The sequence below is a fragment of the Marmota marmota genome, unplaced genomic scaffold (genome assembly GCF_001458135.2).
Source record: "Marmota marmota marmota unplaced genomic scaffold, marMar, whole genome shotgun sequence".
Lineage (NCBI taxonomy): Eukaryota > Metazoa > Chordata > Mammalia > Rodentia > Sciuridae > Marmota > Marmota marmota.
This window is the reverse complement of record NW_026000243.1, coordinates 1,613,346-1,623,847: the sequence shown is the minus strand read 5'-3', so window position 1 is coordinate 1,623,847 and position 10,502 is coordinate 1,613,346. Positions and strand designations below refer to the sequence as shown.

At 36.6% G+C, this 10,502-nt stretch overlaps 1 pseudogene; it reads right to left on the bottom strand.

The window, feature by feature from the left end:
* Positions 1-3,951: 3,951 nt before the first annotated feature.
* Positions 3,952-4,592, bottom strand: LOC107153536 (annotated as a pseudogene).
* Between the last annotated feature and the right edge of the window lie 5,910 nt (positions 4,593-10,502).

Here is a 10,502-nt window from a genome sequence, read left to right as displayed (position 1 = left end):
GGCTATTGGGAACCCCGGCACTCTATTGTTTTGATTTTTTCCACTTGCTTCTTCCCCAGCGCTGGCAAGACAGGTTTCGTTTTCGCCGCTGATGGGAGGGGGAGTTGGAGGTCAGGTGTCTCTCCCTTTCCCCGCGTCTTTATGCAGGCTCGTTCTGATAATCCCTCCCCCAGAAAGCCTAGGAGAGATTTTATGCGAATTCCCCGCTGTATGGGAGTTGGGCTGAGTAACACACACCTGTTTTATTGTTGCAATCTGTCGGAGACTGGCGGTGGTTACGTCAGCTCTCCAAGATGGTGGCCGCTGGCTTCCTTGTTGGAGTTTCCGTTGTGGGGGATAGAACTGGACCGCTTCCTTCCCCGTCTGAAATCCCGAACTCAGCCCGGGGCTCAGTGAGGGCACAGCCGGCAGAATTAGTAGCAACGTTTCTCTCTGCTTGCTGGTCGCTTCTCGTCGGCGCCCCACCGTCTGTAGCTGCGGGGCGGGCCGCGCGGATCAGTCAGCCTGGATCTCCGGTCGCACAGTTGGCTCGTGTTTGAGACTCAATTACCGGACCTCAGTGCTGGAAATCCTTCCTCTAGGTTTTGGTGCACCCCAATTTTGCTGTAAATTCCTAACAAGATAGTTTTTTGTCGTTCTAACTCGTTATTCACCTGCACAGTGACGCGGTACACGGGGTGTGATGCACTCTATTCGCAGCCATCTTGGAATCATATACATCTTTCTTAATCTCATGCTGTTTCTTGGTTTCTCCAAATGGATGATTTGAATTGGAAAAACTTCTAACTATAATGAATCTCATATTAACATATATTAAATGCATAGTTGTCTTTTTTTTTACATTCAATCTTAATTATGTTACAAGCTGACATAAATAGATTTGGTAACAGAAATTTAAAAGGGCAATATTGCAAGGTTTGACTTTTAAATGAAAATTTGAAGTTGGAAATCAGAAACAATCCTCAGCACTACATAAAAATAAAGATGTTGTGTCCACTAAAACCTGAAAAAAAAATTAAAAAATTCTCTCTCTTCTCTCTCTCTCTTAAAAAAAAAGTAGCTCTTATGTTATTTAAATTTAATTCAATTTAAAACCTTTACATTGTATTAAGGTGTTTTAAAACTTGGATACTTAAAAAGAATTCAACATATAAGTTAAATCATGTAGATCCCTGTCTGTTGAACTTGAATGATGACAACCAGGGAGGCTGTGGAGGGGTAGGGGAGGAAAGAAGAGACATGGGTCAAAGGGTTCAACGTTTCAGTTAAGAGGAATAAGTTCTGACCAGTGTAGTGGCCTGTGAATCTAGTGACTTGGGAGGCTGAGGCAGGAGGATCAAAAGTTTGCCACCAGCTTGGAAACTTAGTGAAACCCTGTCTCAAATAAAAAATTAGAGGGAGAGGAGGCTATGAAGTATGGGGGCAGGAAAGATGGTGGAATGAGATGGACATCATTACCCTAGGTACATGTATGATTGCACATACGGTGCAATGCCACATCATGTACAACTAGAGAAATGAAAAGTTGTGCTGCAATCGTGTACAATGAATCAAAATGCATTCTGCTGCCATACATACTTAATTAAAATAAGTAAATAAATAAAAATTAAAAAATAAAAAAATGAAAAGGGCTGAGGATGCAACTCAGTGGTAAAGTACCTCTGCATGCTTTATAAATTATATTTTATAAATATATATTTATAAATAAATATAAAGAAGTATTAAAAAGAGAGATAAGTTTTAACTATAGTTAATAATAACATATAATTCAAATTTGCCAAAATAATAGATTTTAAATATTCGAACCACAAAGAAATGTAAATTATGAGAAGTGATGGTTATGTTAATTAGCTTGATTGAATCACAATATACTTATGTAATCTCTCATTGTGTTCTATAATCTATATAATGTCATTGATCAATTCAAAAACTATAATTTTTTTATACCTAGTTTATTATTGATGGTGACTTTGAAATAAATATTTAATCATAAAAATTCTTGATTAAGCATTGCCAATAGCTATTTAAGCACAAAGTCTGGTATAACAAATTAAGTTCCAGAAACAAGTACAAATAAGTAATTATTTGGGTGTCTTATCTAATAAAAAGGAAAAGCCATTTATCTCTTTTAAGAGGCATAATTTTAAATTTTGAATAATTTTTATTAATATAGTATATAATGAATATACTTTTTTTCAAATTTCACTATCAAGTAAACAGTTATTAAAAGCTTATAAAATATACATTAGCGGTTTCATGAATAATGTAGAAATCTACATGATTGTGAACCAGATCATAATATAGAGCCTTACAGAATATTTTATACAGTAGTTTTGTCTCTGTTTAGTGGATGGTTAGGTATTAATAGCGTAGCCCCCCAATACTAGATATAACAGTTGTATGCAGCTCATTTGGTCAACTTCATTCTTAAAGTATATTAAGGGGCCAAAGGTCCTCAATATGTAATTTTTTGTTTTTTAGATAGCTGTATTAAATTTCTCTGTCTTCAAGGGTTCTTCTCTTTCTGAGACTCTAATTCTGTGCACATAAGAGTGCCTGAGAGGTCTAGTAGATTACTGAAGATCTGTTATTTTTTTCTATTTCTGCTTCATTTTGGAACGTTTCTATTGCTATTCAGGTTCACTCATCTTTTTTCTGTTTGTCTGATCTACCATTAATACCAGAATGAATTTGAATCTTAGAATTGTTTTAGATTTACAGAAAAATAATGAAAGTAGAGAACTAAATGTATTCCATATCCAGTGCCCCTTGTTATCTTACTTATTGTGTAAATTTGTCACAATTAATCAAATAATATTGATACATTATTATTAATGCCCCTGAATTATTCAGATTTCTTTAATTTTAATCTAATATCTTTTTTTCTGTTCCAGGCTCCCATCCAGGATACTATTACATTCTCTGGTGATGTATCACAAATTTCTTGGCTGTCCCCATTTCTCATATTGCATGTTTTGGATGGCCTTGCTATTAGTACTATTGGTCATGTATTTTGTAGGATGTCCCTTCAGTTCCTATTTCTTACAATTATCTCATAATTAGGCCAGGATTATGTATTTTGGATTCAGTGTATTTTTCACTTCAGACATTAAATTTGTCATATCTAGAAGACAGATTTGGGTCTTTTCATATCATGACTTTTTTTTAACATGGATGTTTTCTTCTACCTTCCTTTTTTCATAGTTTTAAAAATTTATTGATTCTTTTTAGTTATACATGTCAGTAGAATCCATTTTGACTTAATTTTAAAAGCAGGGAATATACCTTGTTCTAATTCAGTCCCTAGTAATTCTCCTTTTTCCTCTCCTAACCTCACCCCTGCTTCCATCCTTCTCCTGATCTTTCTGCCATTTAACCATAGTTTTTTTTTAAAATTATTTTTTGTAGATATACAAGATGGTGAGATTCACTGGTGTATTCATATATGTACATATGTCAGATTTATTCCACTATCTTTTCTTTTCTCACCCACCCTCCCTTCCCTTCATTCCCCATCATCTAATCCACTGAACTTCTATTCCTTTTTTTTTTTTTTTTTTTAAATCCCCTCCTCTTTACTGTGGGTTAGCTTCCACATATCAGTGAAAACATTTGACCTTTGTTTTTTTGGGACTGGCTCATTTCACTTAGCATTGCAGTCTCCAGATCCATCCATTTACTGGCAAATGTCATAAAATCATTATTATTTTTTCCCCAGGTTTCAAATGCGTTTTTTATTCACTATTTTTGATGATAGTAAATAAGTGTTTCCACCGTGGGAAAGAAAGTTAGCACAGTACATTTTCATGACTGGGAATGGATTTTCTCAAGTCATCTTCAATAGGGTAAAAACTTAGAAAAACCCTGAATGTTGGAATTCAGTTCTTTATATAAAATCCTTATGAAAACATAACAGAATAAAAATAAACCCAAAAAGAAGGGCAGGGCAAAATTAAAAGAAGAAAAAGGAAAATAAGACGACTCAATGCTTCTCCGATTTCTCCTTGGTCTTCTCTCCAGGTTCCTTGTTCTCCTTCACAGAAAGAGCTTCCAGCTCTTGGGTCACTTTTTCAACATTATCATTTTTGCCCAGTCCTTTCTTTTTTCTCTCTTCAAACGCTTTCCTGCATTCTTTAAACTTTGTTTTGAACTTTTGTGCATTCTCAGCGTTTAGGAAGTGAATGGCGAGCGGCTCTGGCTTAGGGTACTCATCAGCAAGTCAGCACGGGTGTTCCAAACCCAGGCACGATGGCTGCCAGCGTTTGGCTTCAGTTCATCATTGGCGTGGTATAGTGGTTGACGCATATCTTCAGGGTCTTGTCCCTCCTCATGAGAAGGCCGGTGGTTCTTTTCTCCTTATGTTTCAGGAGCTTGACATCACCAGTGCCTCCTTCCTTCCATTCTGGAAGATCATTCTATGAAGCAAATAGAAATTGCTCGCATCTTAAAAAGTTCCTCTTCATCTTCCTCCAGTGTTTTAAATTCTTGCTCAGGGAGTGAAACTATAGGCTCGAACTGGGGGTCGTGATTGGACTCATCTACATTTCAGCAGAGGTATCATGGTCATGATGAGGGTCCCCAGCGGCCACCATGGGAACGCTCTGGAGGCAGCTCCACTGGTTTGGTCTTGGCTTACTCCAATGCCTTTAGGCGACTAGTCGTAGCTTCTTTTCTCCCTGTCCTGCACCAGTGCCTCCCACTCTTCCCTCAGCCCTGGCACTGAACCCCAACCCCTTACCCTGGTGGTCAAAATCATTATTCTTTATGGGTAATACTCCATTGTGTATATATACCACATTTTCTTTATCCATTGGTCTGTTGAAGTGCACATGGGTTGGCTCCATAGCTTAGCTATTGTGAATTGTGTGCTATAAACATTCAGGTGTTTGCATCCTTATAGTAGGCTGAGTTTAAATCCTTTGGATATATGCTGAGGAGTGGAATAGCTGGCTCAAGTGGTTGCTTCATTCCTAGGCTTTTGAGGAATCTCCATACTGCTTTACTGCTTCCCAGAGTGGTTGTACCACTTTGCAGTCCCACCAACTGCTATGACTTGTACAGCATCCACAAAGGATCTTGAGTAGGCTCTCGCCTTTCTCGAGACTAAAACACTCAGAGTCACTCCAGGTGAACTGGGCTGCACAAAACAATCACACAGGAGACAGAGATACCTTTTTCTTTGGGTCCTGTGATGGCTCCTCTGACCTTAAGGGTCCGCAGTGAGGGGCGGGGGAGAAGCCATTCAAATTAGGCAAGGGGTCAGGTTTCAGGGGGTTGAGTCTAGCTTCATGATGTCTGCTGTTGGCAGGTTGACTGACATCTAGGAAGGCCACACCCAAAGGCAGAGCAAGAGAAGGGGACACACAAAGGGTGTTTCCATGGAACATTCTATCCCAAACAGGTCAAGTATTTCAAAGGAATAGGTGAGTGTAGCTCAATGCCATGGGTGACACACCTACATCTGAAGACACACCCTCAATTTCCTGAACCGGGACAATGTCCAGGTCACTATGAAATGTAGTGACTGGTGAAAGCCTTCAGGATGGAAGTCATGAATCATTCAGAGTGGCTCCCCACAGTAGGGGTGACAGGAGATGGAGAAAAACACAGAGACAAAGAAAACACAGAGACATTTTCAAATAAAGCTGGAGCTAGGTGGGACACTGCACTCTGGTGGAAGAACAGTAACCCCAAACTAGCTCTGCAAGCATATTATACTGGGTCTCATAATCAGGAAGTTAAGCTATAGGGATATTATAAATTGTTTAAGACTTATGTGTTTTCAAAAGGCTTCTTTGTATACTAAAAAGTTACAGAGGTAGAAACATTTTTTTGCAGCTATCCTGCTGCACCCAGGAAGCCTACTGTAACATCTGCTAAATATTAGTGTCGAGTATCAAGGTTGTTAAGATCCTTGCCTTTTGGCAAGGAATGTTTCCCAGACTTGGCTTTTACAGCACTGCAGGATCAGCCCATGACTGGGATTTCATCCACTCTCCACAACCAACATCATATGAGCAGACCCCTTTCAGTCCATCTTCACCAACATTTATTGTTACTTGCATTCTTGGAAATTGCCATTTTTAAATAAAGTCTCTTATCCATTACCATTCTGACTGGAGATGAAATCTCAGTGTAGTTCTAATTTGCATTTCTCTGATAGAGATGTTGAAATTTTTTTTTCATATATTTATTGACCATTCATGTTTATTCTTTTGAGAAGTGTCTGTTTAGTTCCTTTATCCATTTATTGATTGGGCTGTTTGTTTTTTTAGTGTTAAGTTTTATAGGTTCTTTGTATAGCCTGGATATTAACGCCCTGTCTGAGGAGCAGGTGGCAGATTTTCTCCCATTCTGCAGGCTCTCTTCACACTCTTGATTGATTATTGCCTTTGCTCTGAAGAAGGTTTTTAATTTGATACCATCCTATTTATTGATTTTTGATTTTACTTCTTATTCTTTAGGAGTCTTGTTAAGAAAGTCATTTCCTGAGCTGATATATTGGAGTGTTGGGCCTGCATTTGTTTTGAGCAGGTGCAGGGGTTCTGGTCTAATTCCTAGGTCTTTGATCCACTTTGAATTTTGTGCAGGGTGAGAGATGGGAATAGAAAAGATAGTAGAATGAATCAAACATAACTTTCCTATGTCATATATGTATATAACATCAGTGAAATTCCACATCATGTACAACCACAAGAATGGGTCCTAATTAGAATAAGTTACATTCCATGTATGTACAATAAGTCAAAATATAGCTTCATGATGTCTGATGTCAGCATGTTTACTGACATCTATCATATATATCTAAAAAGAACAAATAAAATATTCATAAGTTAAAAAAACCCCAAAGATCTGTAAGAGACATTGTAAGGGAATATTCAGGAGGACTTCTCAAAAAGAGAATAGATATAGTCAATAAAATTTCCCCCAATACTAGCATAGGTATTTGGATAAATTATGGTGTTACTACAAAGAAAAATCAGGAAGACTGGAAATACGGTAAAAATTATACATTCAGTTTTGAACAATTGGATAATAGGCTGTAGGGAATGCATAAAAAGGCTAAGTGATGCTCAGGAGAAAGATCAGAATATGAAAAATAATAATTAAGGGTCATTCTCATTGATATTGAAGCCATTGGATTAATGAAACCAATGTGGGGAAAAGCATAGGGAAAAATAGCAGAGGGGGAAAAAACCCCTAAATTATTTGGAAATTTCCCAATTATTTTTTCTACTTAATATAATAGGAAGGCTAACTATTATGAAAACAAGCAACTTTTATTATTCTAAGATCCCCCAAATTATGAAGGGATCAAATATTCCTTGTGGCAAACTTGACAAAGACAAATCAAGGAAAGAAAACTTAAGACCAATACCCCCGAGGAACATAGATGCAAAAATTCTCAATAAAATTCTGCCAAATTGCATATAAAAATGTATTAAAAAGATAGACCACCATGCCCAAGTGGGGTTCATCCCAGGGAATGCAAGGTTGGTTAAACATATGGAAATCAATAAATGTAATTCATCACATCAATAGACTTAAATATAATAATAATATGATCATCTCATCTCAACATGCTGAAAAAGCATTTGACAAAATACAACACCCTTTCATGTTTAAAACACCAGAAAAATTAGGGATAGTAGGAACATAACTTAAACATTGTAAAACTTAAGCCCAAGGCCAACATAATTCTAAATGGAGAAAAATTGGAAGCATTTCCTCTCAGAACTGGAAAAAGGCACGGATCCCTCTCTCACCACTTCTATTCAATATAGTCCTTGAAACTCTAGTCAGAGCAATTAGACAGGTGAAAGAAATTAAAGGTATATAAATAGGAAAAGAAAAACTAAAATTATCACTATTTGTGGATGACATGATTCTATACTTAGAGGATCTAAAAAAACTCCACAGGAGAACTTCTAGAATTAATAAATGAATTCAGCAAAGTAACAGGATATAAAATCAGTACCCATAAATCAATTATATTTCTATACATTATTTTCTGAAAGAGAAATTAGGAAAGCAACCCCATTCACAACAGTCTAAAAATATTTGGAAATCAATCTAACAAAAGAGGTAAAAGACCTCTACAATTAAAATTACAGAACATTAAAGAAAGGCATTGAAGAAGCTCTTAGAAAATGGAAAGATATATCCCATGTTCTTGGATAAGCAGAATTAATATTGTCAAAATGGCCATACTACCAAAAAGCCTTATACAGATTTAATGCATTTCTAATTAAAATCCCAACAACATTCCTCTTAGAAATAGAAAAAGCAATCATGAATTTCATTCGGAAAAATAAGAGACCCAGAATAGCTTAAGCAATCCTTTGCAAGAAGAGTGAAGCAGGAGGCAGCACATTACCAGAGCTTAAACTTTACTACAAAACTATAGTAACAAAAATGGCATGGTATTGGCACCAAAATAGACATGTAGATCAATGATACAGAAGTCATAGAGACAAACCCAAACAAATACAGTTATCTCATATTTGACAAACGCCCCAAAAACATACTTTGGAGAAAAGATAGCCTCTTCTTCAACATATGGTGCTGGGAAAACTGGAAATCCATATGCAGTAAATTGAAATTAAACCACTATCTCTCAGCTTGCACAAAACTCAACTCAAAGTGGATCAAGGAGCTATGAATTAGACCAGAGACCTTATGCCTAACAGAAGAGGGCCCAAATCTTCATCATGTTGGATTAGGTCCTGACTTCCTTAACAAGACTCCTAAATCTCAAGAAATAAATCAAGAATTAATAAATGGGATGGATTCAAACTAAAAAGCTTCTTTTCAGCAAAGGAAACAATCAACAATGTGAAGAGAGAGTCCACAGAGTGGGAGAACATGTTTACCACATGCACATCAGGTAGAGCACTAGTTTCCAGGCTATATAAAGAACTAAAAAAACTCAACAGCAAAAGAATAAATAACCCAATCAATAAAGGGGCTAAGTAAATGAACAGACATTTCACAAAAGAAGAGATACAATTGATCAATAAATATATTAAAAAATTCAACTTCACTAGTAATTAGAGAAATGCAAATCAAAACTACTCTGATTCCATTTCACTCCAGTCATAATGGCAATTATCAAGAATACAAGCAACAATAAGTGTTGGAAAGGATGTGGGGAAAAGGTACACTCATATATTGCTGGTGGGACTGCAAATTGGTACAACCAATCTGGAAAGCAGTATGGAGATTCCTTAAAAAACTTGGAATAGAACTACCATTTGATCCAGCTATCCCACTCCTTGGTCTATACTCAAAGGATTTAAAATCATCATACTATTGATGTGACCCAGCCACATTAATGTTTATAGCAGTTCAATTCACAATAGCTAACCTGTGGAACCAACCTAGATGCTCTTCAATAGAAGAATGCATAAAGAAACGGTGGTATATATACACAATGGAGTATTACTCAATAAAAGAGAATAAAATTATGGCATTTGCAGGTAAATGGATGGAGTTGGAGAATATCATGCTAAGCAAAGTAAGCCAATCCCCCCAAATCAAAGGCCAAATGTTCTCTCTGATAAGTGGATGCTGATCGATAATGAAGGTGGGGGCAGCATGGGAAGAATGGAGGAAATTTGATTGGGCAAATGGAGGGAGGGGAGGGGACATGGAGGTAGGAAAGATGGTGAAATGAGATGGATATCATTACCTTAAGTACATGTATAACTGCACATATGTTGCAACTCTACATCTATACTACAAGAGAAATGAAAAACTGTGCTACATTTATGTACAATAAACCAAAATCTATTCTGCTGTCATGTAAAACTAATTAGAACAAAAAAATGTGTTTTCTATGGAAATGTTAACAACTCTCAATTATGTGATTCAAGAACATGAAATGTTCCCAGGAAATTTGCATTTTAGCAAATCATGATGCCAGAAGACTTTTTATGTATAATTCTAAACTGGAGTTTAGGATGAAGGTCATTCTTTCACCTTTAAAACCACCAGTATGAATATGAACAAACCTGGAGTGAATATAGAGATATTTGGACCTTGTCCTGTATTGCAAAACTCTCTCTTCCCTTTCATTCTTCTGTTTGCATAACAGTCACATTATACTTACACATTACTTATCAAATAGTCATTCTTTCTCTGAGATGTGCCTCAGAATATTTTGCTCATTCCTGACTCTTTTTTTCCATTTTTTTGTTTGTGCATTATAGTTGTACATAATGGTGGGATTTTGTTGTGACATTATTTGTATATGCACAAAATATAATATTACAATTTGGCCAATATCCCCAATATTTCCCTTTTCCTCCCCTTCCCCCACTCCTAGGTCTCTTTCCTCTATCTTACCAGTATCCCAATTTTCCCGAAGACCCCCCCACACCCCCACACCTTTCTTTTCCTTTTTCCTCTCCAGATTTCACATATGAGAGAAAACATACAACTCTTGACTTTCTGAGCTTAGTATATTTTGTTAACATAAAGGTTTCAAGTTTCATATATAT